Source organism: Podarcis melisellensis, assembly GCF_964234715.1.
Source record: "Podarcis melisellensis genome assembly, chromosome: 5".
Lineage (NCBI taxonomy): Eukaryota > Metazoa > Chordata > Lepidosauria > Squamata > Lacertidae > Podarcis > Podarcis melisellensis.
In genome coordinates this window covers 43336470-43358123 of record NC_138537.1, presented here as the reverse complement: position 1 = coordinate 43358123, position 21654 = coordinate 43336470, and the positions used below count along the sequence as shown (strand labels likewise).

Genomic DNA, 21654 nt, shown 5'->3' with positions numbered 1-21654 from the left:
TGAATTTAGCAGCAAGATACCAAGGAGTCAACAGATGTGGTTTGTGGTTCTCCTGTGGAACTCAATGCACATTAAGGCACATTGTGAACATTGGTAGAACAACTAGAGTTCATAAAATGCTTGCACAGATAATTAGTATAACATATTTATTCAGTTGTTGGCATCCGTCTGTCTCAGGAGAAAATGGAGGAGTGCGCCTTTGGGGGTGAAGTCAAACCATTGGAGAGTTACAGCACCTGCTGTAGCTGTAGGGACTGATATGGGAGTGACATGTTTTAATGCAGCTGGGGCGGATGAAGGCATCCCGTTGTGCTGATACAGATGTACTGTGGCTACGCCCAGCAGTGCTGGACTTGGGGCCGCAAATTTCAGCAGCGCCCTGTGTGATGCCATAATTTGGTGCCACTCACCTCTCGCCTTCCATTCTACATCATAGTTCTGGCACCCCTGTGGTGCCCCCAAGCCTCTGTGCCCAGTGCAATCGAACTTGTTGCATTCCCCATAATCCATCTCTGCTCCCAGCAGACATTTCTCCTCTGCTCACTGCTATGGATGTGCGACCTGACTGTCTCCAGGTACTGTGATCTTCTGCAAGGGATTTCCACACAGTGGGGTTGATGTTGCCAGCCTTCATGTCACCTTTGCAGACATCTTTGTAACGCAGAGTTGGTCTACCCATGAGTCCTGTGCCTGAAGCTAGCTCCTTGTAGAGCACATCCTTGGGGATTCATATTTATTATATTTATTATATTGTTATGAACTGACAATAAATATTACATAAATGATTGAACAAATGATAAAACTAAAACCCGCTAGCATGCCAGAGTGAGCAAGCAATACAAAAATCTGGTGTTTGGAACTTGGAAAAGATTTCTGAAGCTTAAAAGGAAATGTGCAGGTGAAGAACGTTTGAGGTGGGAATAGGAACAGCATTTTATCCCTGGCAGTGGCGTAGCGTGGGGGGTGCAGGGGGGCTGGCTGCACCGGGCGCAACATCTGGGGGTTAAGGTTAGGGGGTGCAAATCCATGGGTTAGGGGGCGCAAATCCACGGGTAAGGGGGCACAAATCCACGGGTTAGGGGGCGCAAATTACTTGCCTTGCCCCAGGTGCTGACAACCCACGCTACGCCACTGGCTATAGTGCAGCCCTCTAATACCCAGGCTGGATAAATCAGAAGCTGAACTGTACCAAGCAGTCTGGAACAAGAAGGAAAGTCTTCATCCTCAGTGCCTTCCTGGGGAGAGAGAAAGCATTTTGAGTGTTGAGCCACTGAGTGTTCCACTGCTCTCCATAAATGTTTAGTAAATTCTATAACAGGCCACCTATGTCAGTATTTCATGTCTTGTCTGTGTAATCAATAGAACACTTCCATCTGCCATTAAACATATCCTTCCTCCCTTTGCGTGCCATATATCATCCTTTCAAACGCTGCTGCCAGGAAAGGGGACTCAGCCTGGACTTGGCTGACAGCAGAGCAGCTTTCAAGTCTTGCAAAATAACTTGATTTGTTAATGATAATGATGTCCTTGTTGACAGAATCTAGCAGCAATACATAAAGCACAAGGGTTTTTTGTTTGTTTGTTTCAGATTCCACATTATTAGAAATCTTTGAATAAGTCACTTATAAATTGCACACCGAGATGGATTACCCAACGGAGCAGGGTCAGAAAGATTTGGAAGCATGTGGGGGATATTATGCTCCATGCAGCTGTCCTGCAATAGTGTATGTGCTTGTGTGTGCTGCGCTCTTTAGATGGCCTTGACTTCATTTCTTTCAACCTGTAGTAAGCCAGACTGGCTGCATTTGGGGACCTCCTGTGCCCCTGGTGGTACAACTGTGGAAGACTATGGCAGTACTAAAACCTAAGCCTACTTCTCCAATTTAAGGCAAGCCTCGTTACTGTAAATGTTAGTATACATGCATTCCCATTTTTGTTTGTTTTTTGGTCTTGGTGAGATCCATTGAGCCACACAAACGTGAAGAAAATCTATGGGGAAATGGGGAATTTATAAATATATGTGTCATCATAGCACCCTCCATATATACCAGGTAAAGTTATAGCTGATGTAGCCTTACAGAGGAACGAGCAAGAGTCTAAGGCTGCAGTACTGAACTAGGGAGGAAGCTCAATCAAAGAATTTGGAACTTCATTCGGAGAAAAATGTACACAAAGTTGCACTGTGTGAAGATGAATGTTGCATGGTTTTAAACCAGGCATAGGCATACTCTGGCCCTCCAGATGTTTGGGATTACAATTCCCATCATCCCTGACCACTGGTCCTGTTAGCTAGGGATGATGAGAATTGTAGTCCCAAACATCTGGAGGGCTGGAGTTTGCCTATGCCTGTTTTAAACAATCAAATTTGGGGTGATTAAATAAGTCAGACCCATGATTTGTCTCAGTCTGACCTCAGTTCTGCTTCTCACTTTAAAGCATAGGTTGGCTCTGTTGTATCTCTTGGCACCTTTGTTACGTTCCTTTGCACATGATTCAGATCTGGGGCTGTGTATCAGGGGGACATAGTGAAGTAATGACCTTTACCAAGGCCCCTAGCAAATTATCAGAATGAGTAAAAAATGGCTACTTGGTCTGCTTGCAATGAGTAGAATTTGGTGCTGCAATGGATGCACCCCATATTTAGCAATGCCCCCTTCCTCTGAATCATAGAGTTGGAAGGGGCCACAATGATAATCTAGTCTAATCTCCTGCAGTGCAGGAAACTTTCACCCAACATGGGGCTTGAACCCACGACCCTGAGAATAAGAGTCACATGCTCTACCAACTGATGGATCTCCAGAATGTACGAGAGTCATCCTCCCGAAGTCCCTGCCTTCAAAGCAACCAGCTGAGCCTCCATCTGCATGAACTGCCACTCTACCTTTTGATCGCAACTCACGGCAGTTCTTCTCTTCTTATCGGCAGCCTCCTCTCGTAAGAATTTAAGAATAGCCTGCTGGAACAGGCTCTTGTCTCCTCTAGCCCAGCATCCTTTCCTCACAGAGAACAACCAGATGCCTGTGGGAAACCGGGGAGAAGAACATGAGCACAAGAACACTCTCCCCTCCTGTGGTTTCCAGCAACTGGTACTCGGAAGCATTGTTGCTTCCAGCTCATCATCACACCAAGCTATAACTATTTGTCCTTGGCCAACTTGGACCATGGCTGGAAAAGGGGTTCATTGATCCATCTGATGCTCTCATGATGAGTCTCTCATTCCCTCCACACACAATGACCAGATTTGGCCCAGGGACCTCCAGCTGTTGATTCCTGATTCCTGAGGAAACGACACCCATCTTACTCTCCTCATTGTTCCTTAGGCTAGACAGCCATGGCTCTACCTCACAAATTTGTTCTTCATCCAGAACGTTTGCAGTCTCCTGGGTCTTTGCTGTTTGCCTGTCGTTCCCTTTCCCCTGCCATTCTGTGCCCCCACCCTCCATTCCATTCCACCAGCTGCAAAGCAATTTTGAAATCAATATTTTTCTCCTCCAGATTGTAATTGTGTTTTAGGTGAATTAGGCTATAGATCAGGGTGGGATTAGTTTATAGATCAGCGTCTGGGCTGGATGCAGCTGATGTACACACACATTAGCTCCCCCCTCCATCTGTTTGGCCAGTGTCAGCATATGCAAGCCTATCCAGCCGCATTGGGTGGGCGGAGAGGGAGGAGAGCAAGCGAGATTTAGCAGGCAGAAATCCCCCAAACATAAGACACTTTTGGTGCTCTGTGTGAGAGGGGGTATTTGCTTTATGAGTCTCCGTGGAGCTCGAGGGTTCTGAAATAAGGACATTTCTTCAAAGTAAGTGACATATAATAGTCCTGAGAGTAAAACAAGGAAGACTGGAGATATGTAAAAGCTGTGGGGAACTGGGAACATAGGAGGGAGGGAGGGAGCAAATGGCTACCAGCTCTGTAGCATACCAGGAGAAAAAAAGCCTGGTCTCCTTCACCCACCTCTGTAGATGCGGCCACCACCATTTTCTCCATCTGTCTTGGAGAAGCTAGAATCTATCTTCAGTTTGGCATTTACCACCAGAGCCTCCAGTGGCTATTATGGACATTAGCAGATGAAGCCTATAGCTCATGGATTCTCATTTCGATAGGGTTTAGGAAACCACTGAAATAGCTGAGTTGTGGTTTTTTTAGTGTGTTTTTTAAAAAAACAAACCTGCCTTTGAAATCCCGATAAAGTCTTGGAAAATCCGAATGTATGACAGCCTTAATTTTGGGAAAGAAACCATGAAGAGCAAAAACAGGATGGAGAAACCTCCTGAAGAACTATAGCTCTATAGGTGCATGTCCACCAGCTTCTTTCATAGTGGCTCATCACTGATGCACAGCCACTGCATAGTATCTATGCTGAGGGTTCCTTTTGCATCAGCTGTGTGTCAATGCTTAATCGACTGGGCCAGATTAAGAATGTTAGAGGCCCTAAACTCTGAAAATATTATGTCCCCCCCCCATATGTCATTCAAAATAAAAAGAATACTAAACCACAAAATAAAAACTTATTTTCCAAAATGACACAAAACTCACATGTCTGCTGAAATTAAAATAGCTTCTTTCCAGATCTATGACTTTGCAACAATTTCATCAATTTATCTTTCTCCCCTAAAAAAAACCAGGCATTTCTGATTTATGTTTGCTTTTAAGTCTCAAAGCGACCTGTTGGTGAATGATAACATCTTGCCCAGGTCGTCCAGTGAGCTTCAGAGGCAAACGGGGACTTGCCCATGCCCTCCACTGCCCCTTCATTCTCACCTATCAAGGCTTCAGCAGAGCTGCTGAACAGTCTTGGCCAAGCTGAGTGCTCTACTTCCCTTCCCTTTGGCCTACCAAAGCCCTTCATTCTGCCCCCTCCACTCCTATCCAGGCCTTGGATGAACCTAATGCTGGCATCTCCCCAATCCAACCCCTGTTGAGTTGCCTGATGTCCCTTATTTTAAGAGATGTCCTATAATTCAGAACATCAGTGTTTCATAAAATGTAATGGGCACCCTTTATTTCCAGAAAGCAGCTCCATAGAATTCCCTGAAACAACCACCACGTCTATTAAATTTTGAATGGATACCCGTAGGCTCACGGCATGCTGGCACACAGGCTTCCTTGAAGCTTTTCTCTTCAGTCCTCCTGTCCCGTGCCCACCCCCCGCCCACTCTCCCCACTATCTCTTCCATCTTTTGGCACCAGGGCAACACAGGCTGATTTACTCTAATTAATGATGCCACCTGGGTTGGATTTCATTAGCTTCAATTTACATAACTGACTGGCTCTCCTCAGCCCAAGGCCTCAGGCCCTCCATGGATCTGCCATCCTGCCAGCGGTTAAGGATGATTCTCCATAGGCCTGACTTCTATCCCAACATGGCCAATCCTCTCCTTTTCCATTAGGCCTCATGTAGCTTAAATGAGGCACTGCCTACGCAGAATGCCAATCCCGACCACTAGCTGAGAAAAACAGTTTCCCTCCTTTAGCTTCAATGCACCTTCTGCTTTCTATAATTAGTAGTGTTCAGGTCTGCCACTTCAGGGGCTTCCCTTTAAATAACCCTCTCCCTCCCTTTTCTCTTGAACAGGGCACACAGAGAAGATAAACTGCAGCTAAAATAAGCCACTCTGTTTAAATCTGAGCAGCCATGCATGACATATCAGAAGTTAGGAGTCATGTGTGCAACAGAGGCTGTGCTCCAGCTCATTTTGCTTTGATGATAAAATCTACTGTGTCCCCACCACCACCACAGCAAGGTTTCTTTTCTTTCTTTTAACAAGTATCAAGCTATTTCAAGGAAGGGAGAGTTTCCCTCCAACAAGTGATATGGGTAGCGAGGCTAGAAAGGTTATAGGGAAGAGTTTCCTGGATAAGAGATGTCCATTTCCCTTTCTTTCCCTCAGCCCCCGCCATTTATTTTCTGAAGAACTCCTTTGACATGGAGCCACAGTTATTTGACGAGATGAAATATCGATGGAGCTCAACAAAATGCTGCTCCCTTGGTAAATGGATAGTGAGGCAATGACATGACTTGTCCCTGGCATTCTGCTCCAACTTTCCGAAACAACCCTCTCTTCGTCTGCCGTTCTCCATATGCAGCTAGGAAAGATACCGGGCCAGGATTTCAGAGATCAGTTACACCCGTAAATCAGTCAGGACAGATAGCAAGCTCGGTTTCACCCCTCATAAATCCAGAGTGATTCCAAAGGAGTCAGTGGAGTTATTTTGGATTTACACCTGGTGTAATGAGGATTTGGAATCTGAGATCCAGGACTAGAGCTTTCAAAAGGGAGGTCACTCTAAAACGAGGCATGGTGTGTTGGAGAACAGAATCTGGGTGTCAGGTCCCTTTTAGATCAATGGGTCTAGACCTAGCATAGCTTGTAGCAGATTAAAGTTTGCGTCTCAGGTTCTCTTAGTCTGATTGTTCCCAGTTGTCATCATCATAAACTTTTGTTGCACTAGCAAGAGGCCATGGCATCACCCAAAAACATCAACAGCCACTAAATATATGGTGGAACCACAGCCAAAAATTGCTCCTAGTGTAAACCAAACAGTTTCAGTTGGTTTTTCCTCTTTGTTTACCCCTAGTTTGACTGAGATTAGAACCTGAGAGTCCATTCCAATGGGTTCAGGTCACAGGAACATAGGAATCTGCCTGATGCTGAGCCAGATTACTGGTCCATCTAGTCTTCATTTGCACTGACTGTAAATAGTCTCCAGGGTCTCAGACTGAAATCTTTCCTATCCCCACCTAGAGATGCTGAGGATTGAAGCTGGGGCATTTTGATTGCAATGTATGTGCTCTACCACCAAGCTATGACCCTTCATAATTACAACTAGCCTAAGTGCTCATGTTCTGATATGCAGACCAGAATCCACTAGACTAGAGCGATCCAGTGGCTGAAGTGCTAGACTGGTCCCACTTCAGCCATGAGTTCATAGGCTGACCATGGGCAAGCTGCTGTTGCTAATGCCACACCCCCACCACACATGGCTCCCCCCAAGGAATCCTGGGAATTGTAGGTTACCCCTTACAGAGCTACAATTCCCAACACCCTTCACAAACTACAGCTCCCTGGATTATTGGGAGAGAATCCATGTGCTTTAAATGTGTGGTGTCATATGACTCATTTTTCCCTTGGCAAATTGTGCCCTTTTAAACAGGATTGCTGTGAAGATGAACAAGACAAGGAATGGAATGGGCTGCCTTTGGAATATAGTGATCTGATAATTTGAATACATACGTAATTATAGTAATCAGTTTCTTAAGATTCGCCACCCGCCGGTAAAACACACAATGGTCAGGTTTACTGTTTTCTATGGGCCTGCTCCAGTTTTACATCTGGTGCTTGTAACTGTTCAGATGGATGCGTATTTATGAATAAATGCATGCAAGTCTGTGTGTATGCCTGTGCCATTATGAAAATTATCAGAGCAAACCGCCTGTTATTATTTAGTGTAATTCACTCATCTCCCATTGGATTCTTTCATCCATGCACAAGGAAGCCATGTGGAACTAAACCAAATAGAGGATTACACAACTTCAGCAGGCAGTGGAAAGTGAGGAGGCGGCTGAGTGAGGCCAAGCCCTGCAATGAGCAGGGGGGGGGAGAAAGGGGGATGAGAAACTCAGTGATGTGCTTGTATTTAAAATGCTGATGATGGATGAGTGTCATCCTGCAGCAGAGGCAGAGAGGGAAGAAGAACGGGGAGAAGGGAGCAAATCCAAACACAGAGGCTGTGCCAGAGCTGCGTTTGACATCTGCACTGATCCTCATCTGTCTGTGATGATTCGTTGAGAGAAGATAGAGTATAACCTGACAGTATGCAGAGGAAGTACAATTTTTGAGGAGGAGGAAGCGAAATGAAGTTTTCTCTGTTTTCAAAGCAAGCAATCTGAGGTCAGTTCAGGAGTAGAATGGGGAGCTTACGAAACTGCAGATAAATCCAGACAAAACAGAGGAACTGTGAGTCAAGAACACTGCTAATCTAAGCGAGGTGGTTCAACCTGGATGAGGTTGTACTGCTCTTCAGGTAGGTGGTATTTAAGCTCCAGAGTATTCAATGATCCATCACTTTCTCCAGATGCTCAGATGGCCACAGTTGCTAGGAGGAGTGCCTTTTACAAGCTTTGGCTTACCTGGAGAAAGTGGACTTGGCTTCAGTCATTCATGCTTTGGTTACTTTCAGACTGGATGCAGTGGAGACTGGTGCATCGCCCCACCAGTCTCGACCTGCCTCCAGCTGCCACCTGCCTGCCATCTTACTTGCATCCAGTCCAAAGTGTACCACACGCTGTCAGCTTCCTTCTGCTTCATGTCAGTACTGCTCTTGTACTACTCAACAGGGAGGAGGATGGAGACAAATGTAGAATTAGCTGGCTCTTCCTCCACTTACTGTTGGCCTCTCTGACCTCTGCCCTTCCAGCCACCACTTGGCAGCAGGGACCCCTTCTGAACCACAATAAGACACTTAAGGTGCTAAGCATTTGTTGAGGCTTCCACAGCATCTTTGCAAGGGAGGAGGATGGGGAGAAAATGACAATGGTCCACATCCCTGTGATCTCATTGGCCAGGGTCCCATGATTCACTAGCAGCCCTGCCAGGTCCACTGACCACCAGTCACTATTATTGGGGACCACTTATCCCACTGGTCTGTCCACAAATGAAGATCAATGTCAGAAGCCTTGCTCTAAGTGCAAGGAGATTTGGTGAGGGAGCACAAGAGACAGGGACTTCTCTGTGTTGGTGATGCCATTCCAGAACACTCTTGATCTTCCTGTGTCTTTTGCTAGAAATAAATAGAAGAAACTTTTATCTCACCAGGCTTTTCATGTGTAACATCTAGATCCGTTGTTGCTAGTTTAGCTGCAGGGTTTGTTTGTTTTTTAAAAAAATTCTTGCTACTACTAGGTTTGTAATTTGCTTAGTTTTAAAGTGTCGGTTGTATTTTGTTATTGGTTTTAGAAAGTGTTAGTTGTGGTTGCATTTTTGTTGATCATAAAAAAGTTTTTAATAGTAGTAGTAGTAGTAATAATAATAATAATAATAATAATAATAATAATAATAATAATAAAAAAAAAAACCAATCATGATTTTTATTTTTTATTTCTTAAAGGTAAAGGTACCCCTGACCATTAGGTCCAGTCACGCACAACTCTGGGGTTGCGGTGCTCATCTCGCTTTACTGGCCGAGGGAGCCAGCGTTTGTCCGCAGACAGCTTCTGGGTCATGTGGCCAGCATGACTAAGCTGCTTCTGGCAAACCAAAGCAGTTTACCTTCCCACCAGAGCGGTACCTATTTATCTACTTGCACTTGATGTGCTTTCGAACTGCTAGGTGGGCAGGAGCTGGGACCAAACAACAGGAGCTCACCCCATCGTGGGGATTCAAACTGCTGACCTTCGGATCGGCAAGCCCTAGGCTCTGTGGTTTAGACCACAGCGCCACCCGCGTCCCCCTTTTTATTTCTTACTCTACCCCAAATATAACTTCAATAAAACCAGACAATGTGCTCTCTCTTGTTTTAGAATACACATCACCCACAAATCACTCCCAGTCAATGGTCTGCCTTTCCCTTTTGGCTCACGTGTCATAGCGGAATGTCAGGCTGGTGGCTGCATTGTTCTGCCAACACAGGGGAGACAAGAGCACATTTCTCTATGTAGTGGAAAGGCTTATTCATTTTGGCTTGTAGCTTGCTTGCTCTTGATAGCATGGAAAGAACCTAATTCCTACATAGGCACCATCTCAGCAATGATTGGCTATGAAAGAGGTTCCTCCTGGGCTGGATGCCTTGGCTTGTGATCCCCAAACTTTGTGCCCCCAAAAGGGGCAAAGATGTGCTGGGGGGAGAGAGGGGGAATATCCTATAATTATTTTCCCCATGAAATATTTTTATTGGTTTTTCAACAAATAACAGATAATAAACTCAAGAAGGTACAGAGGTGTTGCGTATGGCCAGGTACATACGCCATGATAGCCACAGCAACCTGGTGTGTTCAAAAGTACACATATCCCCTCCTTCCTTGTTTGGAGGCCAATGAAGTTTCGAACTTTTGTTCCTATTGCTATTACCCTACCACATCAAACCTGCCATGTTTAGTAGACCCCTTGATTACTTACGCTCCCATGGTGCTCCAACTTTCAAAGGTATCTGGTCCAACTCTCTGGCCAATGCCAGATATCTGCTGCTACGAATGGCCATCCAGCAGGGTTGCCAACATGCCAATATTGAATAGAATATTGGGGGAGGGGGACAACAAGAAAGCCCTGCCCTACATAATCAATCACAAGATGCAGCACATGCACACCATTTCATTTGAATAATATAATAATATAACAATAATTTATTATTTATACCCCACCCATCTGGCTGGGTTTCCCCAACCACTGTGGGCGGCTTCCAACAAAATATTAAAATAAAATAGTCTGTCAAACATTAAAGGCTTCCCTAAACAGGGCTGCCTTCAGACCTCTTCTAAAAGTCTGGTAGTTGTTTTTCTCTTTGACATTTGGGGGAGGGCGTTCCACAGGGTGGGTGCCACTACTGAGAATCAACTTGAGGGGGGGTGGCCTCCTCAAATATTTTATTGGGGGCGGCGCCTAAGGGACCTTGGCCCCTAGGAGTTGGCTCCTATGCCATCCAGCATCTGTTAAAAACCTTTAACATAGGAGTAGGGAACCTTTCCTTAACAGGATTGGCCTTGTGGGCCAAATTTCTTATAATTTGAATTAGGTTCATATCCTCTGGTGCAACAGAGTCTCATGCATTGTCCATTCCCCCCCCCCCCCGGTGAGTCAATCAATATATCAGTATTCATAATCCCAACGAAGACAGTAAAGACTCACCTGGGTTGTCTGACACACCTTGTGCTTCAGATGAAAAATGCAGGGGAGTCCCAGAGGCATCATAATAGCTCAGGTAGTGGTATGGACCCATCTGGGTGGGGTGGACTGGAGAAAGCAAGTGCCACCCCACACAATCCAATGCAGTTCCCCATTGTGTTCCTTATTGCAGAAAGTCTGATCTTTTGGGGAAGCAGGTTTGTTGTGCCATACCTCCTGATCAACTATCATTACACAACCTGAATTTGCCAAGGTTGTAACTGAATCCCACCTTAAAATAATGATGTTCTGGAAGCACCCAAAGACTCAAGGCTGTTTGCCTGACCCCTATAGTATCAACAGTAGGTTTCTTCTGTTCCTCTCCTCTCTTGCAACATTCAGCTCAAATCTGTCATTTGGATGTTGGAAAATGTTGGCAGAAGGTTTAATTTCCATTACAAAATTTTCCAGTAGCTTAACATTAGTCCTTCTGGCTTTTTATAATATAACTGGGCTCAAAATCAGTGAGGATAAGTGCATCAAAGAGGGCCAGAGACTGCAAATTTCTGACCATCACTAAACTACTGGCAGTGGAAAGTGTATAATGTTTTAAATGCTTTACAGTCCCTTTTCTTAATGTTATTTGTTTTGTTTTGTTTTATTAGATTTATATACTGCCCTTCATCAAAAGAACTCTGGATGGTTCACAAGATAAGAACACAAGACCAAGGCACAAATAAATAGCTAAAACACAGACAACAAAGCAATAACTCCCAATAATTTACTCCAGTACAGATACTTTTTCTGGTTTACAAAAAAAGATGAAGGAACCTAGATTGTATATTCCAACAAGTTCATGTGGTTTAAATTGAGGGCCCCATTGATTGGAACTCATTTACTCACTGGATGATGAAAGAACTCTTCTTTTACCCCTTTCTGCGTAGACACTGAAGAATTGTTGATCCTCCTCTTAAACAGAAATCCTACATGCATTTACTTGGGCGTGAGCATCACTGAATACTGTGGGTCTTACCTCTGAGTAAACATTCCCATGTGCATTGCCATCAATGATACTACAGCAGCCCAGTCTCTGCAGTTCCTTACCCATGCCTGCAAAGTAGCATAGCACCTCATTTGAACATCAAAATGAATCTCTGAGAGATTGTAGCGTGACCCCAGAGTCAGCATAGCACTAACCAAATTTACTTTCCCCCAGTTATAACAAAACCAGACCATTAAAACTATATTTTGTTAACACTCAAGTAAGGAACATTCTTGACAAAGTTACTCTGCGGGTTATGCAAATTGTTTAAGAATTCAACTGGAAATATCATCTGAGTGCCCAATCACTCAGAGATATGCATAAAAGATATGGTTTTATTTTAATTTTTATTCCCACACATTGGGTTGCACACACAGAACAACTTCCACAAGTCCAACATAATGTCTCTTTCCCCAAGCCCTGTGGTTCCCCCATATCTTCTCTGGAAGGTTCAGGGAAAACCCAGAGGTTCCATTGCACGCCAGGAAGTCATTCTACGTGTGCAATGGTTGGGTATGAGCCACCATTTAATTTCCACCCTCTTACCTATCAGGGAACATAGCAGAAAACTCAAGCAAATATCTATTGGGAAGACACTTCAGCAATCTCATCATATTTTTAGTGATAAACAGGTCAATATTCTTTAGCATCTCTTGGCCATGCTTGTCCTCCATCCACTAATTCATGCTTGTAGCTCTTCACTGCATCTTCTCCAGTTTTCAAGATCCTGGGTATACAGTGGTCAACAGTGAGGCTGCAATCCTAAGCCCACTTACTAGGGCATAAACTCCAGTGAACATTGTGGACCGTACAGTGCGACTTACTTCTGTGTAAACATGCACTAAGTCTGCACTGGTAATATTCAGCAGTGATTTTGTCATCACATTGAGTAGGACATTAAAATCTACCATCCTGCTCCCTCAGTAAATGTTATCCAACATGAATATGATATTTGCCATATTTTTTCTGCTCTACTGAGGAGACAATTTTGCTTGAAAGCTGAAACTATTATAATGAAACAGAGGACAGAAGACAACCCATTTACTCGGCACATCTAATATGACTGAACATTGGTCTGTACGCCCTGATCCCAGCAGATCTGAATGCATTTGCCAGACCAGGTCAATATTAGCCCTGGAAAGCATCCTGTGCCAAGGCGTTATGGGGAATGGTGTTGACAAGTCAACAGGTGACAGTCATCTAAGTCTTCACTAAGTCAGTCCTATGGCCCCAGCAACTCATTGCCTTTCCCACCTCTGACGGCAGCTGTTTTACAGTTCACAAAAACCCTCTGGAGCAATTGGAAGAGGCAGAAGGGAGAAGACTGCTTCCCATTTAAACTGCAGGGGGTAGTCAGGGAGGCAGAAGGTAATTTCCCAATCTGGAAGGTGTCCAGGATGCCAGGACTTCCACACATGAGATGTTTGATAGCTCAAGAGACAAACTTTCCTGCTGCACAGATCTCCTGCTGTGCTGCCACTCAGTAATAATCAGCAAGGCAGGCTAGGTTGGGACACTGCCAGCAAGGTAGCCCAGCCTTATTGCAGAGTGCAGAGTAATAGGGCACAGAATGCCCTTCAGTTGTCACACCAGGGCATAGGGGCATTGCTCCTCTTATTTGAAAAGCGGGCAGATTGCAAATATGGGCCTACTCTTGCTCCCTATGGCACCCATTTCTTCTTTGAAGACATTGCTTCTTGCAGATGGGCTCAAGGAACCAAATAATTGCTAAGGATTTCCTAGAAATATCTGAAATACACATGGCTTCTGATTCTATGCTTCTGCAGTCACAGAGAACAGAAGTAGTAATGCCACTTTCAAGACACAACCCATTTTAAGAGAATATTTTCCCAAGATCTTCTAGATTCTTCTGATTTTCGAGTTCTTTTCAATATGAGACATCAAAAACAATGGCTTTATTAGGTGTAATACTGAAGTGGATGAAGTGAATAATGTTTATACAGTGATACCTCAGGTTAAGTACTTAATTTGTTCTTAACCTGAAACTGTTTTTAACCTGAAGTACCACTTTAGCTAATGAGGCCTCCTGTTACTGCCGCGCCGCTGGAGCATGATTTCTGTTCTCATCCTGAAGCAAAGTTCTTAACCTGAAGCACTATTTCTGGGTTAGCGGAGTCTGTAACCTGAAGCGTATGTAACCTGAAGCGTATGTAACATGAGGTACCACTGTATTTAGTGGATAGATGAAGAATAGGTTCCTTAGCTTCTTAACTTTTTCTCACTCTCTTTTCTCTTTTCTGTCTCTCTTTTCACTTTCTCTCTTTTAATTCCTTTTCTATTCCTTTTTCTTTTTCTTTTTCTTTTTCTTTTTCTTTTTCTCTTTCTTTCTTTCTTTCTTTCTTTCTTTCTTTCTTTCTCCTTTTTGCCTCTGGATTAATGTTTTAGTTTGGACCCAAAAAATATATTTGACAATAATCTTTGTATTTTTCTTTATAAACTCTAATAAAATTTATTTTTTTAAAAAAGAGAGACATCAAAAAACAAGAGGGGAGTTTATATTCCTAAAAGTTGTCTTATTATTATTATTATTATTATTATTATTATTATTATTATTATCTCTTGGACCATCTAGGAAGGGGACATCGACCAGTTTATCAGAACTGTAACACCTGAATCACAGTTTCTCCCTTGCACCTTTTTGCACCTGTCCATTTGTCTTGAGAATTTAGCCTGTCAGTACTGTACTTGACGAAAGAAGCAACCATTCATGTTGTAGGTATATGACATACACAGTTGGAGATTATTCTGCTCAAATCTTTATCAAAATGTGAACTCATATGCTGGAAGGCAACCTTGAGAAATGACTAACTGCAAGCAAAGGCACCTGTTTTGATGCATATAGTATGAATGTTTATTGGGTTCAACAGCAATGAGGACTGCACAACATAACTCTTCTGTCTGGGGGAAGATCTTGCCTTGTGGTGGGGTGGGGGAAATACTATTCATGCTTAGACACCAAAAGAACTCTCTGTTGGTGCACTGGGGAAAGAATAGCACTTTTTTGGAGGCCAGAACGAAAAAATGAAAGTTCCTGTTTGTTATCTAGAATAAAGTTGCAATCTAGAGCTTTGTGCTATCCTTACAACAGCGAGAGTCTACATTCTGCAACTATTTGCACCATACTGGACCTAAGGCACAAAAATGCCTATCCTTATTTTAACCAAATCCAGCCACAGCACATCTCTAAGGCTCAAAGTAAGCTAAAATAAACATCACACATAGTTATTACGTGTGTATGACATCAAGTGTATGTAGAAAAGTACTAGGCTGGCTGCTTTGCCAGTCAAAGCAGAAATTTTGTATTGCAATTCTATCCATCCAGCAACCACAAAGGTGCCAGGACACAGGTTAATCTTAGCTCACCCACTGGAACGATGTGCCGTTTCTAAAACAGACCTGTGCAAAGAAGTTTGGAGCAGGACATTAGTGTCTGCTCTGCATAAAGATCTAAGGATTTTTGCCAAATGCTTTGGAACCTTTCTGAGTTACCTCCCATGCAAACACTGCCTGATCTCCTGTGCCCCTTAGGACTTGGACAGTTTAAAAGTGAATACCTCTGTTTAGACTGTCAAGCAAACGTTTTCGACCAGTGTGTGTTGCTCCTGTTGTCTCTCTCCCTGGTATCCGCCTCCGTGGCTCGTAGCAATCCACTGCATCATCCCCTTGTCGAGCGCCAAGGCAGGGCAGGGGATAACGAGCAGCCAGAGTCATCTTGGTGCCCATCCATCATCGCTTGAGCTCTTTGTTCTGACAGCTGCATTTTGTCTCCTAATTTTAGAGCAACACTCCATCAGAAAACCAGGAGGAGAAAGGATCCTCAGCTTTTGATTGAAGAGGTAGGGCAAGAAGATGTATCCTCCAAACCACCTCAGGATACAGGACTGCTGGGAGTCAGCATCCTCCTAATTCCTATCAAGAGCTCTTGAGATGTCTCAGCATAGTCACGCTCCTGTGATCTCATAGCTTGCCTTCCACCTCTGCCTGTTTTCTCAACTTATTAACACTCATGAATAAAAGCAGCTGTGCCTTTACACTTGATTGTTGTGATCACCGAGTTCCTCCCCACTTGCTTTCAAAGGTATATTTCGTCTCAGCTGCATTTTACATAGTCCAACATAAGGTTCGCAGTGAGTTATCTTGAAAAGGAGGACATCAGCTAATCTGAATGAAAGCAGACTGGATAAGCATCTGTGGTGGGTGGTTAGGCCTGGGGAGTCCTGCCAATCCAAAGGAACCAAATATAAGACCTTTCAGGTAAACTGTAGAAGCAAAGCAGGGCTAATATGCTCATCATCTGACCCTGGGTTTTTAGTTTTTGCTGAATAAGAGCAAATACCAATTTGAGTCAATTCGGGTATTCCATGGAATGGTGTTTGCTTCGATTGAGCTTTAAAGAGCGAGTTTTCTCAGGGAAAGTTCTGAAGCAAAAAATAAAAAAGGGGGTGCTTGAACACAGAGCTTTAAATCGTGGACTGTGCCTGGAAAGAGCAAAGGAAATGTAAGTGTGGGTGAGGCCATAATTAATACCATGTTTGGGGACCTCGTTGATATATCCTATTCTGAGGTGTGATGATTCTGAGAGCATTATAAACAAAACGTCAAGGTTCACGGGGAAAACCTGAAAGTTTTATCTATAGATCTGAGCATAGCTATCAACTTTTCCCTTTTCTTGCGAGGAATCCTATTCGGAATAAGGGAATTTCCCTTTAAAAAAGGGAAACGTTGACAGCTATGAATCTGAGAATTGCTTTCATGTATCTCTTGTTCATATGTTCCCCACCCCTTGAATAACAGCATGTCTGACTTCTGTTCTTTTCCTCTTGACTTCCACTTTTTTAATGGGTTCTGTATTCTGAACCCTCCTCAATTTTATTTTGACTCAGACTGATGACTTCTAACTATACTTCCACCGTGGTCTAACATTCAAAGTTTTAATAAAACAGTCACAACCTGTGAATTTGACCAAGCAGAGGGAGGCAGGGGTGGAGAAATTAGCCATATAGGAAGGGATCAAATGGTCGAGCTGCAGGCATTCGTGTCGGATCCGATAACAGGCATAAGGCGTGAGAGAGGCTGCGAGCATGAGCCAATTCCCACAGAAACAAAGGGGAAGTGGGATTTTGCCACTTTCCCTGTGAAAAGTCACGTTTGCTGAGGGAAGTCATGAAACCGAAGCCTCAGATCAGGTTCTCAAACACTGCACAAGAAATAAAAGAGAAAGAAATCAGGGATGGTGTTTTATGTCCTGTCATGGACAGTGTGGAATGCGGCCCTTTTTGCTGTTTCAAAGGAATCACAATTAAGAGCTTGTATTGTTCACATCAAAGACATGTTTCTTTCCTCTCTGCTTCTCCAAGTCCAACAGCAGGTCTTTCTGCATCCAAGGCCATGCGCCTGATTCCACGTTCTGTCATTTCTGCAAATGTTAGACTTTCCAGCTGTATGGGAGAGGAGCTTAGCCTGGAGAGGCAGCCAGATGTCACTGGCAAAGGAGAAGCTGTGAGGATAGTGCAATTTTTTGTAAAATGAGATCTTTGCAACATCTCCTTCCCTCTTTGACTGTGGTACAGCATCATGGCTTCTGCTCAATTGCCATTTGTAACCGAGCCATCCAGGTGAACGGAGTTGGGCAGTCTAGACTCCATCTTCCGCAGCTGTCCCACTGCCACAGAGGGTGCTGAGTGCGGTGGTTTGGATGAGAGGGCTGCCACAATGAGCTGCTGCCATTCTTTGCTCTCAGGCTCGGATGGCGCTCCAGAGTGCTGCCCGAGCTGATAATTCTCAAAGCCTCATGGCACAGGCTGAAAGCGCATCATGCAGTCATCTTGCTGAAGCTAAGCAGGTCTGGCTGCAGTCAATGGCTGGATAGGAGGCTGCCTGGAAACCCTATGTACACATTCTAGGAGTTCCGTAAGAGAAAAGCAGAACGCACAAGAAATGAATGAAATAAAGCCAGTCCTGAAGAAAGACACTCAAAGAAGAGTGTTGAGTTCTGTCATGGGCATGTGTATATAGTGTAGCCTGCCAGAAACTATGTGGACAGTTGGCATGGAGCGTTACTATCTAATCCAAACTAGGGGCAGGAGAATGAGTGCAGGATTTGTAGGACGGATGGGAAATCTCATTCTGTGGCTGAGTGGTTTGAAAGAATAGTTCTTCAGCTACTTCCAGCATACATCATCCAGATCATCTGGAGATTATCTGGTGGAGCACAGTTCTTTGTCCATTGTGTTACAGAGGCCTCAACTGCCACTTTCAGGTGGGTTAAAAAAAATCAAGCACAAATTCTATGAAATAAAATTTTGTAATGGGAGCTGGGAGTGGAGAGGGTATTTATTGGCTTGTGGGGTTTTTAAAAATATGGAATGCTTCACGAATTTGCGTGTCTTTTTTATTGCGTATTTTGTTTTTTTATATTGTATCTTTGTTTTGAACCACCCTGAGATCTATGGATGAGAGGTGGTATACCAATTAAACAAACAAACATGAAGTCAAGTTGCTGGCTCCATGTTGTGGAGCACTCTTCCAGCAGATATCCTCACTATTAACCTATTCAGCTATTTAAATTGTTTTGATTAGCCAGTCATTTTAATGATTTTTTTTAAAAAAAAGCTATCCCCCCCCCCCGGTGTTTCATGTTTTATCATATACTACTGTATATTGTATGGCAACTTCATATTTTTACATGGGCTAGTAGATATTAAAAACCTCTATCAATAAATAAATACATCAACTATATATACCTAATAGCCACCTGCGGTGGTTAGGTCAAGAACAGCTCAAGAAAGCATTTTAGTGGAATTGCCCCACAAAGCTACTAAGTTGTTTAAAATTGTTTTTAATATTTTTGCTAATGCTGTAACCCACCCTGGGACCTTAGGGTGAAGGGTGTGTATTAAACAAATAATTATTATTTATAATAATAATCAGAGTGGTGCTTTGGCAATGCCTGCATGTGTGTTGGTGTGGTGCATTGGAGTGAGAGAAACCAATTTCAGACCCAAGCATTCCAACTTAATGGACTACTAATGTTGGGTTTTACTTGAAAATTTTGGGCCTTGAATTTCATGTGGCATAAAGAGGGCCTTAAATTTTGAAATCATGAGATGCGGATTTTATTTCTTCTCCTCCGCAAGCCATCATGACTGGCCCCGGACACTACAGAATCTCACAATCTCCACTCTGAGAGTGGGAGGGAAAATAAAGGAGATGTTTACTCTTTGAAGTTAATGGAGTGACACAGTGTGTTAATGGGCTATTTACCAACACTGCCTCCTCTGTCTCTTGTTTTACAAGTGAAAATGCTTCATGGCTGTGCTTTGGCATTGGGTTGGCCCAAAAGGGGTGACTCTGGCTCTCCTCCACTCGCCATTCAAGCACAAGTAAACTGAAGGAGGAAGAGGAGTGATTTTTGATTTTATTTTTTTTAGAAAGAATGAGTAAGGGAATGCAAGACCCCACTTTTAAATTAGACTTTAAAAAAAAAATAATGCAAATTTTTGTTTTCAAAACTTTCTAAAAGGACCAACAAATTTAGTCCCACTTTCTTAGAAGATTCAAAGTGCAAAGAGAAGTGTGAGAATCAAGAAATACTCTCACACACATAAATATACTTTGAAAAGGAAATATTTTGTGCAGAAAGACAAATTGGACACAGTTATTCATTTCATTTCTGTTGCTGAGCGTGCATGAACTTTGAATAACATCCAGAATGGATATTACATTGAGCATGAGATTTCTTTTTCTTTCTTTCTTTTGCCTGCAGGGCTGGCTCAAGATACTGTGCTGACCAAGGAAAATCAGTAAATGGTTCTCCCTCCCTGCCCAGGTCAAGGTGCTAAGAACCCAAGATCTCTGAGGCAAAATGTGCACTGCTATAGCTCACTGGCAGAGCCCATGCTTTGCATATAGAAGGTCCCAGGTTCAATCTGGGTCATCCCCAGTGAACAAGATCAAGCAGCAGATGATGGGAAAGACCTCTGCCTGGGACCATGTAGAACTATTGCCAGTCAAAGAAGACAATGCTGGATTTCATGGCCAAACAATCTGATCTAGGGCTTGCCCATACTCCCACTTGTCCAGAGCCTAGAAAGCATGGGGACTAGTGCAGTGGCGTAGCGTGGGGGGTGCAGGGGGGGCTGGCCGCACCGGGCGCAACATCTGGGGGTTAGGGTTAGGGGGCGCAAATCCACGGGTTAGGGGGCGCCTTGCCCCGGGTGCTGACAACCCACGCTACGCCACTGGACTAGTGGTTTTCTGCTTGTCCCATGCTTTCAAGGCATGGGCCCAAACGGTTTTGCTTTTGCCCAACTGCTTTCCCCTGGAAAACCTGCTATTTAGCACTAAATAGGAACAAACGGCAATCCACAGAAAATCCGATTGCTGTTTGTTTTGATTTAGCACTGAACCGCGCATTTCCCCAGGGGAAAGCAGCAGGGCCAGGATGAGCCCCAAGTCTAAGGCAGCTTCCAAGAATGAATGTCCCTAAGCTGTCACATCAGGCAAGCAAACTCATCCCTCCTACCTTCTCCCTTATCCTGCTCATACTCCCCTTCTAATACAGAAAGTGAATATCTCCCAGCTGCTCCCAGGTGAACCAGCAGCTCTGAGGATTGATGGGCGTGCTTCGGAAAGTGTATCCTTCCTTTCTTGAAGGCAGATGCTACAAGCAAAAATCCCATTGCAGCCTTTTGGAATACAGAGAAATGGATTGCTGTGAAAATCCATAGGGCTGCACAGCACGTTATCGCAAAGCTGTCCACCTGTGTCTTGCCACAGATGGGAGATTGTAAAACACCATGTGAGAGACTGAAGCATGTTCCCTGTTCGTGGTAATGCCACCTGCTATGGGAAACAAAGAACAGGGGAGTTTGGCGCGTGAGCTCACTAAGAGAATTTAACCTGTATCGTAAATTATCCCACTGAGGAGAAGAAAATGGGGAGGTGTCCCCCCTTTCATCCACTGAAGTGGGGGGGAGGAGACAAGGGAGAGTATGGGGCAGAGTCAGGGTGTGTGTGCGTCTAAGTATGGAAAATGTTTATTTTGCCTCCTGTTGTTACTGGGCAGCATGAGTTGACCAGATAGGAGGAGAAATCAGTATACCGCATTTTTCCATTTATAAGATGGCCCCATGTATAAGACAACCCCTATTTTTTTTTAACACCAAATTAAGGAATTAAGTAGTTTAGCTTTTTTGGGGGTGGGGAAGGTCACTTCCGCCAATTGCTCACCTGCCTGCCCACCACTGCCGATCGCTTGCCACAGCCACTGCTGATCACTCACCTCACCACAGCCACCAATTGTCTGCCTGCTCGCTGCCACCAACAGCCCACTCGCCCACTCGCTGCAGCTGCCAATCGCCTGCCCAATTGCCACAGCCACAGCCAATCACCAGCAGGCCTTGCCACAGCCACCAATCACGCACCCAATCTCCGCTGCCAATCTCCTGCTTGCTGCTGTCGTTAATCACACGTCGCCGTCCCCCGCATTCACTATCCGTGTATAAGACGACATCCAATTTTTGCCTAGGTATTTTTAGCAAAAAACATCACCTTATACACGGAAAAATACGGTAACTAGAAGGAGTCTGAATGTTGCAGTTCAACTGTCTTGAGAATCCAAAGATGCTTTGCACACCATAAATTTAAAGCAAAAATCCCAGAAATTGTCGTTTGCCCTTCACAAAGCTTTAATTGCCAACATACTTAAAAACTACAATTCCCAAGATTCTTTGGGAAGGTGCTTTAAATGTATGGTGTGTATTTAGCCC

General features: G+C 44.0%; 1 long non-coding RNA gene across 1 annotated transcript in view; it reads left to right on the top strand.

Annotated features, from left to right (window-relative positions):
• The window catches only part of LOC309370522, a 67616-nt gene extending 51781 nt beyond the window's left edge, over positions 1–15835 (top strand). The window contains exon 3 of the long non-coding RNA XR_014168609.1: positions 15663–15835. This is a non-coding gene — a long non-coding RNA (uncharacterized lncRNA). The remainder of the gene's footprint in view (positions 1–15662) is intronic.
• The last annotated feature ends 5819 nt before the right edge of the window (positions 15836–21654 follow it).